Below are 14,578 nucleotides of genomic sequence, written 5' to 3' on the forward strand. Positions count from 1 at the left end.
AGAGACAGCGACAAGCTACCTCAAGTCTAAATGCAAGAGTGAATTTCAAACTTTGATTGTAGGATTGATAAAATACGTTTTATTCATAATTTTGATGTCCACCCGTGTGTGATGCTACTGGGGTGAAAGGATATCTGCACTGGGTGGCATGTTACATTAATTGTCTCTAATTACTGTATATTGACATCATAGTTACTTAGTAAATACACTTGTATTTACACATAATTACAATGTTATTATGTATAGTTATAATGTACTACAGATTAAGTAGCAGGGTTCCGAAGAATATAGCATTACACATTTCCAGGTGTTGCTACCAATAAAACATACCTGTATTTTTTTTTTTCATAGTTAACATCTGACAACTTTTTACACTTATAACTTTAAAGTGTGTTTCAAAACTATTTTCAAAACTAATTCTAGTAACTAGTAGGGTTGGTAATATTGCTTCAGTAATGGGCTGTTGACTAACAAAAGACTTGTTTTCAAGAGAAAATTAAAACAGGCAAATACTAATACATTATATATAGAAAAGACATCTGTAAAAACATGCTTCATTGGGTAAAATTAAGTAAAATGAATAAGAGAAAAACACTTTAGAATGCAGATGCTAACTAACAACAACAATTTACCACAAAATCATTCTAGCGCCTGTAATATTCAATGCACAGCTTGCAGTGTAATTAAAGTGTATGTAACTGTTCCTTGAAATTCTACGTCCAAGGGGTTCTATCGAAAACAAGACAGGCAGGATGCCAAGTCAAATGGGAATCTGAGTTTTTAATCCAGTACAATTGAAGAGGACCCCTGCTGTGGACTGAGAATATGACAGATGGCGTGAGATATTGCAGTCGTTAAAACAGACAGACTGTAGAGAATAGCCTATGAGGAATGCAGAAGCTACTGATCGTTTTCACAGTAGGAACAAGTTTAGCATGCAGTGGCGCACAGACTCTTTGACATTATTTCTGATACCAAATATAATACACCTCACACAATGTTGTGTGGTCCTGTTTATTTTCACCAATACAGCTATGGACAAAAAGTTGTGCTTCAACCTATAGACTAGACTAATTTTGCTTTATAAAGTCAAATAAAACCTGCTGAATAATGTTATGTTAACATATTGAATTACATACCGCTTTGTAGTTTTCCATATACTAAACAAAAAACTGACAAAAACGTGACATTTCAAAACTTATCATGAAATACTGTACTACTATTATGGCTTCCAGTTCACTTTTGCAATTTTGTAGTTTTGTAGTTTCTTTGATTACATGCTGTTAAATAAAAGATATAAATTATGCTTATATAGTTTTTGTTTTTTAAGTTATTTCTCAATCCTACCATTCTAGGTGACACAGAACTTTTGACCAGCTATACATACTGGCCTGCACACATACTGTGTACTATATTAATTTTCTAAGGGCTCTAATCAGAAACTGTAGTGTGTGTTTTAGCAAGCTACCTGCTATTGTTCCATTCACAAGGATTAGGCACAATATAGTTTTTACAACTCAAGCAAGGTCTGTAACACAGGTGCTGTGAAGTAATAAATTGCACAAGTCAAGGTTGCAAGAACACCTACCTTGGCAGCTTTCCTCTGTCCTGAATGTCCAATCCCTGGGGCAACCCCACGTCTACCTAATCGGGTTGATGAATGGGGCACTGGAAGCATCGAAACATTGGTCTGTTAAAGATATTTTAAAGATGGAAAATGTTTTTTGGATAGTTTTGGAGTGCAGGCATTATATGTGGCCTGTGTCCCTCATATAATCTCTCCACCCCACCAATACCACTTGAACTAGCTCGATGAATACCAGTCTCGGCCTATGATTCGTCGACTTCCCCCTGCCCAACAAGTCCACTCTATATGGGAAAAGGACCACACTGAGACAATGAATTCTGGTGCGTTCACTAATCAAAATGGGGTAGTTGAGTAGGTAGTTGGCAAGGTTTCACAAAAATAGAGCAGTTTTGATAGTTCTTGCTGAATATCCTTTGTAAAATTCAAATATGAAATTGAAAGGAAAGGAAAAATACATTATAGGATACTGTACAGTCAGTGAGGCTCTTTAAGAGGGATGAATGGCAATATCTCATCTTTCTCACTTCTGAGCTGTCTGACAATAAACCCAAAAGCTGCCTAAAGGTTTTATATATAATTCCCAAGAGCCTGTAAATCTAGCATGAGGAGGTAAAGCAGACGATTCATAGTAGGCCTTGAAACAATGCACATATTTGATGTAAAAGTACAAAATATATGTAGGCTTCTGAAACAATTTCAGGGTCTTTGATAAGATGTCCCGTCACTCTAACAAAGCCTTTTCTCTTGCATTACATCAATAATTACATTTTATGCAGTTGTGAAATGTTTTTTAAAAATAGTTTAATACTCAGGAGAGTAAGTATTATATTTAGCTGAGGTCTATTCAATTGATCTAAGTACCACCACCATCTAAATCATTACAAGAAGGGGACTTTGTGAAAACAACTGCTTGTGAGATGTTTTAGACTGCGTTTGTCTTTGAAAGTCCTGAAAGTAAAATAACAGATTTGGTTCTAATTTAATAAACAGTGGCATTATTTAGATCTGGCATAGTTTAGATTAATTAAAAACCAATGACCTTTAACGCATACATAAAAATAGATTTATTGTGCAATATATTAATGAAAAATATAAAGAAGTGCATCCAAAAATAATTTCAAGGGTCTGTTTTATACAGAAATCACTTACATACTATCAGCAGACACAACATGGGCTAACTAGGCCCCATCCCAAATTAGATCTTCCTTTTTGGATTTTCCATTTTGGACCTTGGTGTGTTAAAGTTAAACCCGATGCCTAACTGTCCTTTTATGCTGGTTTACTATCTGTTCCCTTAAGAACATTTTTAATGTGTACAATAAATTGATTAAGATGTTTTTAATATCATAGAGGATGATCTCTCAAAGATGGCTGATTTAGTGTTAATGCTTCATCACCATAGATTTCCTTCCCTTAAGGGTCATAATTCCAAAGAGAACGAGTGTTAAAGGACATGAAACTAATAAATGTATTTAATATGTGTAAATCTTACCTTCAATACAGTGCTGTTCACAATGTTGGTCTCACAGCATTGGCTATGAAAGAACCACGATTCATTGGAAATGTAGCGTAATTGGAGAAGGCTACGTTAATCTAACAATCTGACTTTCAAGACTCCCGGCTACTAGATGATTCAGATTTATCCTAAAGCCAATCATAAAAAGGCCTTACATAAGGTTAATGCAGAAAAAATACATTCATAGTGAATCAGTGAAGTTACACCCTAGGCTGAACCTGTGTTATGCTATGTAGTGTGTCATCCATCATTTCAAAACGCAAAATCAGAAGGTAAAACAATCAAGAAACGTTTTGACTAGCGCCTTCATGCTTACTACATGCAGTAAAACGAGTTTAATGTCATAACCAGTTAACTAAACATTTTTATAATAAATATCAATATATACATTAAAAAAATAGCTTGATCATGTCTATAAAACTTACAAGGAATAATAATGTTGAATATCTACATTCAGAAGACACCATTACTATACTTCCTCTAGCATTTGTAAGCAGTTTGCCACTCACCAGCACTGAGAATATTCGGTAGGGTATACATCATGTACTGACCTTGTTTTGAGGCACCTCTAGAACCAAGGACCATAGCACAGCTTTCCGTTTCCAGCCCAGCTAAATTATTCCACTGCAACCCTGGCTAACCTGTGGGATATCCCTGTGCAGACATGTTACTTTGGAATTCTCTCCAGCTCTAATACAATCTCTGACTAAGAAGGGATTTAATAATCAGGACACAGCCCACCAGCTGTCAGGGGTAGAAGGAAGCTATGCTGTTGCTGCCGTAGCATTGCTACAACTGTTCAAATAACATACCCGTTTATTGTTAACATCCTAAAGTCTGTTTCAAAACTCTTTTTAAAACGCCCGCTCTAGTGTACGGATAGTGTAAGGATTATTGCCCACATTGTCAAACCAGTAACACAGCAAGAACGGTCCACAATGTGGTACGGAACAGAAGGGCCAGAGCACCTTTTTTAATTGCAAATCATTTGCTTTTATCCTGAACAGTCGTTTTCCTTCACTTTTGTCCTGTTTAAATCAAACGTATTAAAGATAAAACAATTGTATGAAATGCCTGCAGTTCCTTTCAGAAGTTTAATCTTTCATTATATAAAAGTAAAATCGATAATTCTCATGGCCTTCTAAACATTAAAAGCAGTCTTTTAAGACTTGCTCTTTTGAAGAAAATGATGGATCCAATTCAAGCTGAGAAATATTTTCACTGTTCCTCAACCAATAAATGCCAAGATTTTTTTCCTTTAAGCACAAAACTGTTCATTGCTCCAAAAGTTCAAGATCAACAACCAAAAATATATAAATGAAACAGAGCTGATTCTGTTAACAGAGTGCAGGCCAACAACTGACTCAATTGTATAAAAATCTTGACAACGCCATTAGTATATCCTCATGACATTGTCGCAATGTAATTTGCATTGCCAAAAATGGCCCAAGCCACTGCATACAACTCAACACAATACTGGAAGCCAATAAGCAAACACCATTTGGATTTAAATTAACATTTATTAAAATCCCCACCCATTTGTTTGAGTACGCTTACTCCAAGAAAGTAATGAGCACCTTGTTCAGTGGGATAGTAATGTAATTATTTACATTATAGACTTTATAGACTGCAGTGTAATGAGCTTTTGTTGTGCATTAAATCCTCAGAATTGGAATAAATGGGAATTAATGTTAACAAAGCAATAGAACCAAAACAAACACATATATTCCAATCTGATATGATCTTTTTTTTTAGAAAAAAGTGTTGTTAAAATGCACCTGCATAATTGAATACAACACATATTTCCTCTACAATATATTATAGATTGTTCACACATTAAAAAGGTCAGCTTTGTCTGTTTAACACATTAGGTTTTTTTGCATTTATATAGCATGTAACCAACATTACAGCCTCTGAAATTGACATTATATAGCAAGAGAGAGCGAGCGAGATTAAAAAAAAAAAAAAAAAAGAATAATAATTAATGAAGCAAGCAAACAAAAACAAAGATGGAAGGAATGTGTACCAACATGTTTTATTTCAATCTGTAGACATTTAACTTGTTTTGAAGCTGCTCTACTTCTTAAACTACTAAAATCTCTAACTAAAAAAAACACACACAAAAATACATCACTGGACAGATGGTGACAAGAGGATACAGCAGCAGTGTTTTCTTCACTGTAAAGTAAATTGTGCAGGTGTTTTGGCAATCTCATTAAGTTATTAAAAATGAACATGTAAATAAAAGGTGTGCAAAGTGATTGCGTGGCTCAGCGCAATGATTCATTGTTAGCACTTAGTAGAAAAACGTGCCAAAGCTTCCTTTCCCATTTCTTTTGAAATGGTTTCCATTAATAGAGACAAACATTTCCTGAGACATCAAGTCATTGTCTGCCACTGTGAGTCCCAATTCAATCATCTTTTTCTTCTGCAACTGTCTTTTCTTTGATGAGGTGGCTACCAGTTCATTAGCGATTACATCATTGCCCTCCTTGTGCTCCTGGGTATGGGGCTCCGTGAACGGACTGTTTCCCTCCACACATCCCTCTGCAGGAGGTACCTCTTCCTCGTCAGCCTCCTTTTTTTGACAGCCATTTTTCTTCAACTCATCTGAAACGCATATTTCAAATGATGGCAATCTAAAGGCGAATTGATCCCTTCAAGGAATTTGCAAAAGGGTCAAAGTACAATGCAACACAGCTGCTTGCAAATAGAACACCTTAAGCTAGAGTACAATAGAGCAAGCACACTGTTCGTTTACTAGCTGCATCTTAAATTGAAAGGTTAGTTTCCAACATGTGTGCATGTATGGATTTTCAGTCCTTTTCGCAACAGCTTACTCTGTTTCCTTGTATGTACATAACATTTGGCAGTCATTTCACCAGGCCAGCACTGCAGCCGTTGTATCACTCATATAAATTCAAATGGCATCCTTCTGAACACTATTCCATTAAACTCTGCTAGGCAGCTGAAAACATTCTTTTGTTATTTTAAACCAAGCACCTCTCCAACCTCATTTATAAATTAAGTATTTTCATTCATGGATGCCCTTCAGTGAAGGTCAGAGATATTTTAGTTAAAACATACTAGTTTCAAAAGTAGTGGTACAGTTATGAAAGAAAAAAAATAAATTTATTGAACAAAAGGATAGGGATGAAATCACTGTGGACTGGGTTTTAATAAAATTCTATTCATATGAATATATTTTCATGGGCATTATATACTGAAAACAAAACGTCGTCACAGAGATTTTAGGAGGGCTGCACTGCGATTGCCCCCAACCTTTACTACATATGAAATATTAAAAGTAAAAAAAAAAAAAAAAAAAAAGGAAAGAGCTAAATGACAGAAAATTAATCTGAAAGAAATGGAGTAATTTCTACCTTGAAAATCTGCTTCAGTAGTTTTCTTCGTTCGAGGCAGATCTGCAGGCTTAACTAAGATAACACCATAGCCTTCATTGTTATGAATAACATTGTTCATCATGGTAATTTTGGGCATGGCATAAAATTCATCTGTAAAGTCCTACAACAAAAAAGCAGAAAAAAAAACATTTATATTGAAGCAATACAGGATTAACCCTAAACTGTATTAACAATGAAGAGCCTAAGGGCACAGGATAAGCATGCATGAATCATCTTAAGGCAATTAAAATAAAATGTGCAATCTGTTTTACTAAACTAGTTTCCCATCTTTCCAGAATCCATTTTTAGTTCTAAGAGGAACTTGATATGAAAGTTGAACAATTTGAATAAAACTCATGAATATGAACTGGCTTCAAGTATTAAAATAAATAGATGGGGATACAATTAGTAACATTGATTCGATTACTTTTAAACTAATGAAAGGACAAACTTTGCAAAACACTTGCATTCAGGTACGACTAATCTAGGGTCCCACGCCATCTCATCCATGTGGGGTACTCACCTTTATGAGTATTCCCTCTTTGCAATGGTGTATGCCATTACCAACCAAACTGCAAGTACTACCAGGGTAAATTTCTACCCCAGCACCCTAGAGAGAAATAATAAATACAAATTAAGCAGTCACAAGAACTAACAAATTCCATAGGTCAAGATTTTTAGAAACTTTTAAAAAATGTATACACATAAACAAACAAATATATTCCTATATACTAATGTATTTGGTGTGTAGGAACGGGGCTGCACGGTAGACAATATACATTATCTTGTCCTGCAGACTCCCAGACCTGAACACACGATCACTGTGACAGTAGTATTTTGATAAATGAAAGTGGTACCTTTGCGCCATACAAATCACAAATATTCATAAACAATTCTGCTGAAGTCCTCACTGTAACACCTGTGGTTTCACACTGAAGAACACAATTTTCCATTACTGTCTTTCCTTGGCGAACACCTACATGCAACAGGGAAGAGTCAGTTCGGGCATTTTAAAAACAGAAATCCCCTTCACAATGTGTTATGTATACCTCAATACATGCTGTAGATCTACTCATACATATACACCAAGCATCAAAAGAAATGTATCACTATTACAACACATTTATTTTCGAAAAAAAAAAAAAAAATAAAGATATAAAAATGGACATTGACTAAATGTTTTTGGTTTCTTTTTAATAACTCGATCATTCTTGACCATGACACACTTGAGTGACTATGACTGAAGCATATGCACTTAATCACCTAATTAGTGAGACAGTTGATTGGACACTTGGTATGGAGTGATTTCAGCTGTTGAATTGCAAGTTTGAATAAAAGCAATAAAGAATCACAGAAAAAAAACAATGCCACATTTGTCAAGAGAGCAGGACCTTCGGGCAATTGGCATGTTCGGGCTGGACTAGGGCAGCGTACTGTGGCTCGCCATCTTGGGTGCTCACAGCCAGCAATTTCAAACCTGGCGAGACGGTATAACCAGACACTCTGTCAATGACAGGCCATGAACTGGGAGACCAAGACTCAAAACACATGCCCAAGATCATTTTTCGATCATATCTAGTGAATAAGTAATACATTTCTTTTAATGCTCAAATATAAGTGGTAAGTTTTTTTTGATGCTCAGTATAGAACATCTCCTAAGTGTTCATAAATGATGAAAGCTTCAGCTATTTCCACAAGCTTAAACCTCCCCCCCCCCCCCCCTCCCCCTTCAAGAAAAATATGACACTTTAAAATGTAGAGTTAAGTTTACCCATATAAGAGTGAAACTGACACCAGCTTAAGAAAAATTACCAGAACCCAAAAAATTACAGTAATAAGTATGTGGTGATAAACCAGCAAAGCAAGGAGGCATTTTGTTTTACATACATAAGATCCCTTCAACTGCATCATGCTGCACAAACTTCAGGTTGGAAATCTTCACATTGGCACCTGTTAAATCCAGAAATATATCCATTAAGCACTGTTAAATATTAGTCAGCTACATTTACTTTCCTTTGTTGATTTTTAATATGCAGTTAGATTTTTGTGCAAGAACCTGTTTTTTATATCTACAAAACATAAAAGGTCATACAAAGCACGTGGACAACATAAATATCCCCCATGCAGGTCCCACTGGTCACAATGCAATGAATGATCCTTATAGCCTCCCCCCCCCAGCCATCCATCAAAAACGAGTCCCTTACCTTCTAGCTCAATGGAGTCTGGAATACTAAATGAACCATTCACAGAATTACCACATCCCCCTCGTAACATCTATACACTTAGATTTACAAAGTAAGTGTAGGGCAGCAAACAATTACAAGGAGTTGCATAAACTTTAGTCTTCATCATTAGCCACCCATTCAACCTTATTTTCTTCCAGGGCAATTCCATAGTAACTGACGTAATAATAACTCTCAGTAGATTCACTCTCGCTTGTTTTTGTTAAATGCACTCCTTTTCTCTTAATGTGGAATTCAGTGTTGTTTTTTTAAAGTTGATGAACATATCTGTATTCATGTGCTGGGTTTTCCTGCCACTCGCATACAAATGCAGTACTTACCTGCAGCTCAAATTCCTCCCCAGAAAAATCAGGAATCAATTTGTCCCTCATCAAGGTCTGCAGCTGATTAACTGTCATGGAACTGGACACAACGTGAACCACTCTCTCCCCAGTGGGACGGGGTCCTTTAGCTCTGCTGGAACTATGACCTGAATTCACCTGATAACCCAACACATACCTACAACGAAGGACATTGAAAGAAAGTAGATCAGCATGTTTATGCCAACAGCTTCTATTTTACATAAGGTAGGTTTTTAAAAATGAACCGAGTACAGTATAAAGTTGTGTTTGCAACTTTCAACAAATCATATTAAAAATTTGAAAAAATAGACCTGGTCACTTTGGTCTACCCATCAAGCTAAGAATATTTCGTGAGCAGTTACCTGAGCAGGGGGTTCTCAATAATCTTTAGTTTGCGTTTTAAGCTCTCCAGGTCATCATACATCTTTAAGCCCTCCACCATTGAGACGTTGTCAAGCTCAGACTCCGAGTCACTGTTAGAGATACCGTTTCTCAGACTCGTGAACTCTTTATATTTTTCCTCACATTGTGAAACCAAACAGTGATACTCAGCAACCAAGCCTGAAGGCACCCGGTCCTCAAGAATATCATAGTATCTGAAAAAATTGTGGGGAAGAGGAGAACACTAAGAGGAGAATAATCTTGACACACATAAACAAGCACTATTACTGTATTTTTAAATATATATATATATATATATATATATATATATATATATATATATATATATAATATATATATATATATTTAAATATATATATATATTTTTTAATATATATATATATATATATATATATATATATATATATATATATATATATCTTTCTCAAGGGAGCATGTGTTTGAATCAAAACATTGGGAGGTATTTATAGGTTTTTGACAGCATTACAACGACTTTAGTTACAGGCAGTATTGTAATACACAAAGTTATTTTCCAAAGCCCTTAAAATACTCTGTGCTTCATTAACAAATGGCTATTCCTGTCCTTTAAAATCTGTGAGATATTACCATGCTCATAAGTCAGTTTTATTGACTAAAACATCTCCTGGTTTATGTGTTTTAATTGACATTGTCCTTCCTATAGTCGACAAGCAAACACTTCACTGTAAATCTATAGCCAATTGAAGTACAGTACAATCAATCATTTTGCCTAGACTGCCATCTAGTGCATTAATTTCATAATGCATGTCAGACTTGCATTTTTGTCCAACTGACTGTTTCATTGTTTAACAAGCCAATTGGTCAGACTTACAGCCTCAATCTGGGTTCAACACATCTGACAAAATAATCAAAATCATCATCTTCATCCTCTTCATCCCAGCTTCTCCAGATGTGTTTGTTGAAAAATCTATCCCCAAAAAAATGCAATTAACTTGACAGTCTGTGCAGGTTTTCATTAGAAATGCAGATCACTATTATAACACATTTATTTTAGAAAAATGGTGGTGGACGTCGACGTTTTTGGGTTTTTTTTTTTTTTTTTTTTTAATCACTCGATCATTTACCCTTGGCCATGACACACTTGAGTGACTATGACTGATGCATATGCACTTAATCACCTAATTAGTGAGACAGTTGATTGGACACTGAATATGGAGTGATTTCTGCTGTTGAATTGCAAGCTTGAATAAAAGCAATAAAGAATCACAGAAAAAAACATCTGTCAAGAGAGCAACGCCTTCTTGCAATCGGCATGTTGGTGGCTGGACTAGGGCAGCGTACTGTGGCTCACCATCTTGGGTGCCCATAGCCAGCAATTTCAAACCTGGCGAGACAGTATAACCAGACACTCTGTCAATGACAGGCCATGAACTGGGAGACCAAGAGTCACAACACCTGCCCAAGATCGAAATTTTACAGCATCTTCGTGATGTCAATTATTAAATCAGCACGATAAAAAAGTCACTGCACCTGCCCTAAAACAGAGTTTGTCATTTTTCAATCACATCTAGTGAATTTTATCCAAATATAAAAAAGTTTCTTTTGATGCTCAGTATATGTTAGGCTACATTTTTAACTACATTTTTAAAAAGTTAATAATAAATACCGATTTTACCTTACGTGTTCCACAGCAAGTGCTGTTTGGTCAAACTCCCCGGATTCATCATAAACAACATAGAGTTCCTGCAGAGGTACTTTATGTTCTTTAGCCTCTAACAGGTCTTTCATGGACTCTTCTGTGAGCTCACAGCCTTTTGTCTCACACAGGAAAGGTGTAACCAATTCCACAGATGCTTTCAGAATGAGATACTCCACATCAACTACCTGAGATTCACAAATTAGACATTTAGCCATTAGCGTCATAGATTCACTTGATGTAAGTTAATGCTTTTTTTTTTATTATTGCAGGGAGTCCATTCATTTAGATTTGGTTAAGTGACGTGGCTTGTTTCTTTCCAAATATTACATCTCTGTTTCTTAATTGGCTCTAACACTAATTTACCTCAATCAACACCTCAAACACTTCAGTACGCCAAACAGCCTGCCACCCAGATGGCTCCAGCACTTTCTCCAAATATTCAGCAGTAAAATCCTTTACCTCTGAAGTTCTACAATCGCCTGAAAACAAAACAAAATATATATTTATAAAAAAATCTTACTGCAACATCAGTGAGCATACCTCAGCATTACTGGAATTACAGTTAAACCCATTTTGTCTATGCAATTACCACCAGGTTTACACCAGGATGATTTCCTTTAATATATGAAGAAAGGCCAAAATCAGATCAATAAAAAGCGTACTTCATTTCAGCAAGGGGATTAAGGAGTCTTAATCTGTCAGTAGATGTATTTATTAAGGCAATACCCTTGTAGAACAAGTGCTACACATCAGAAAAGTAAAGTGGGAAACTACTGATGACCGTCTCGTTCATTCATATAAACTTCTAGAGACAGACAGAACAAGCTTTCAGTCACACACAAAGTCCCATCTATCCAAGTGGATTTGTAAACTTCTGCAAAATGCATTATGAAAAAAAAAAATTCAAAAAAAATAAATAAAAAAAAAAAAAAAAACTCAGTTACCCAGCATGTAGTCCTGATAAGCTTTAAATCTCTCATAAAACAGAAGCTGGTTAGTCTGGAAGATGTCAGGAAAGAGGACATTTCCATCAGGCACCAGTCTTTGTAAGATAGTCCCAGGCTTGTGGTGACTGCCATAATCACTGCAGCTGCTGTCATCATCTTGATCCAGAAACAGAACTGGGAAAATAAAGAGCAACAGTTTAAAACTATGGGATATAGTAGATCGCATCTAAAAGTGGCAGTCAAACAAGAACATTACCACTCCAAATGTAGTTGTTGCTTGAAATGTATGCTTTGTTCACTGTCAAAAATCCTTCAAAAACCCAATACAGACACTCCCTGCAGACAACAGTTAACCAGTGTTAATTAAACTTAAAAGTTTTTGTTTTGTTTTTGTTAGTCTACTTTTAACATTACTAAGCTCATACCAGAGTTAATTTGGGTAAACTAAAGGAAATTGCTACAGAATATCATATACCTGTACATTGTTTTTAACAACAACTGTGATTTGGCTTGGTTTTGGAGTTGGCGCTTGATTCTTCCGTGCGCTATATACAAGGTTTACTGAAACTGTCATACCACCGTGCCAATTCATTTTCTTTCTAGGGATCAAATTAAACCATTTGCAAACCAACTAACGTAGTTTTAACAATCGCGTACCTTGCTTTATTGCACTAACTTCGTCCTGAAACTGCACATTCCCTTCTTCCACCGATTCGATTGAGATTTCTGTCGCTTGAGCCACCGCCTCTTCTTCCTCCCCGGGCATCTGTTTATGTTCACATTCTGACTGTGGCAGCTCCAGGATTTCACCGACAACTTCTTCGGACATAATTATTCTTAGTCAAACCGTGTTTCAATCTCAGTACAACCTCACCTTCTTCAAATAAATGTTAACAGATATGTGGTTTTATTTAAACACGGATTCACTGTTTGTATGTCTATCGCTCCTCCTCCAAACAATTTCAAAAATGTCCCGGTTTGGAATGAACAGACCAATGATAAAGCTACACACTACGCAACTTCCTTTATTTGCTTTCATTCATAGGATATCAAATCGGCGTCATTTTGGCTCAAAAAGGGTCAGTTTTGCCGCAACGTTTTTTTTAGTTGCTCTGCCGGGTTCAGAACCTGTGCAGAAAAGTGATTGTCGGGTATTTTGCCTCTTTTGCATTTTTTACATGGATTGACCTGAGGCAGTATGGTTAAGTATGCAATATTAATTGTTAAAAAAAAAAAAATCTCAAAGTTCTTATATTTATAAGTGTGTGACCCAAACCTAAGAGAAGCCATAAAAAAAGCCATTTCATTCTCGTTTTGTTTGCACAATACTTGGGCTTCAGGCTTAGTAAGAGGTTTATGAGAGGATCACTACAGGAGATCTATCAAGAAAATTGCGTGTCTCTTGTTATTCATCAGCTTGTGATAGGTGAACAACTCTGCAGTACTACTAGATTTGGAACAGCACAAATAAAATCTATACCTGTAGTTATTCTTTCTATTGGCAGGTGGCAGCAGTGTTGCATTTGAAGTTGCTGCTGTCTTTCTGTTTATACCACATTGGCCTGATAGAAATTAACTTTGTTGTTGTTGTTTTGTATTTGAGTGTGTGGGACGCTGGTTTAATTTTTTCACTGCACTAGTCATTTTCCTTTTTTTGTTTTATTAGCTTTATGGTTATTTTCTCCGCCGTTTTTTTTTTTTTTTTTTTTTTTTTTTAAATTCGTGATCAGTTATAAATGGCATCTTTAGCACAGCAAAAACTGACTATTACAATTCTTCCAAGTCGCTATGGGAACGATCTGATACAGAAGGGTTCATTAAAGTGGACTGAAAGAAAAGTTCACATTTCACGAATATGTTTAAATGTGTTACTTCACTGTTTTAAGCCCTTCTGCTTAGATTGGTCCCCAGTTTCTAAGGTATTATATATATATATAATTATATATATCATATATAATACATAATATATCTATTTGTTTTATAAAACATTGTAAGACCCTAAATTTTTACATTTTGTAAATATGTCTCAATAGACGTTCGGACCACAGACTCACCGTCGCCTTTCCTGGTCTTCTATAACATTTTATAAGGTCATGAGCACATTGGTATCGTTGTTTACACATGTCCAGGGACTTCGTAGCATGGAAAACTCTCTATCTAGAGATCATCTGGAACTCAAAAATTGACTCGAGATATTTCGTTAGAAAAGTCTGGAAAAGTCTTATTCTTACCAACGGAGCAGAATTTTAGATATCTCTCTTAATATTATATATATATATTATATATATAATTATTATATCATATTATATAATATATATATTTATTCTCGGTTGAAGGGTTGCAAAGCCATACAAATTGTATAGAAACAGTTCCCTTTCACACAAACTGTTTTTATTTTTTATGTTTTATCATCCATAAATATCCGAAAAAATTTGCGGTATTCATTGGTGTGTAAATAA

At 35.6% G+C, this 14,578-nt stretch overlaps 1 pseudogene; it reads right to left on the reverse strand.

The window, feature by feature from the left end:
- Positions 1-5,125: 5,125 nt before the first annotated feature.
- On the reverse strand, positions 5,126-13,060 carry LOC121296166 (annotated as a pseudogene).
- Positions 13,061-14,578: the final 1,518 nt, after the last annotated feature.

The sequence above is a fragment of the Polyodon spathula genome, chromosome 21 (assembly GCF_017654505.1).
Source record: "Polyodon spathula isolate WHYD16114869_AA chromosome 21, ASM1765450v1, whole genome shotgun sequence".
Classification (NCBI taxonomy): Eukaryota; Metazoa; Chordata; class Actinopteri; order Acipenseriformes; family Polyodontidae; genus Polyodon; species Polyodon spathula.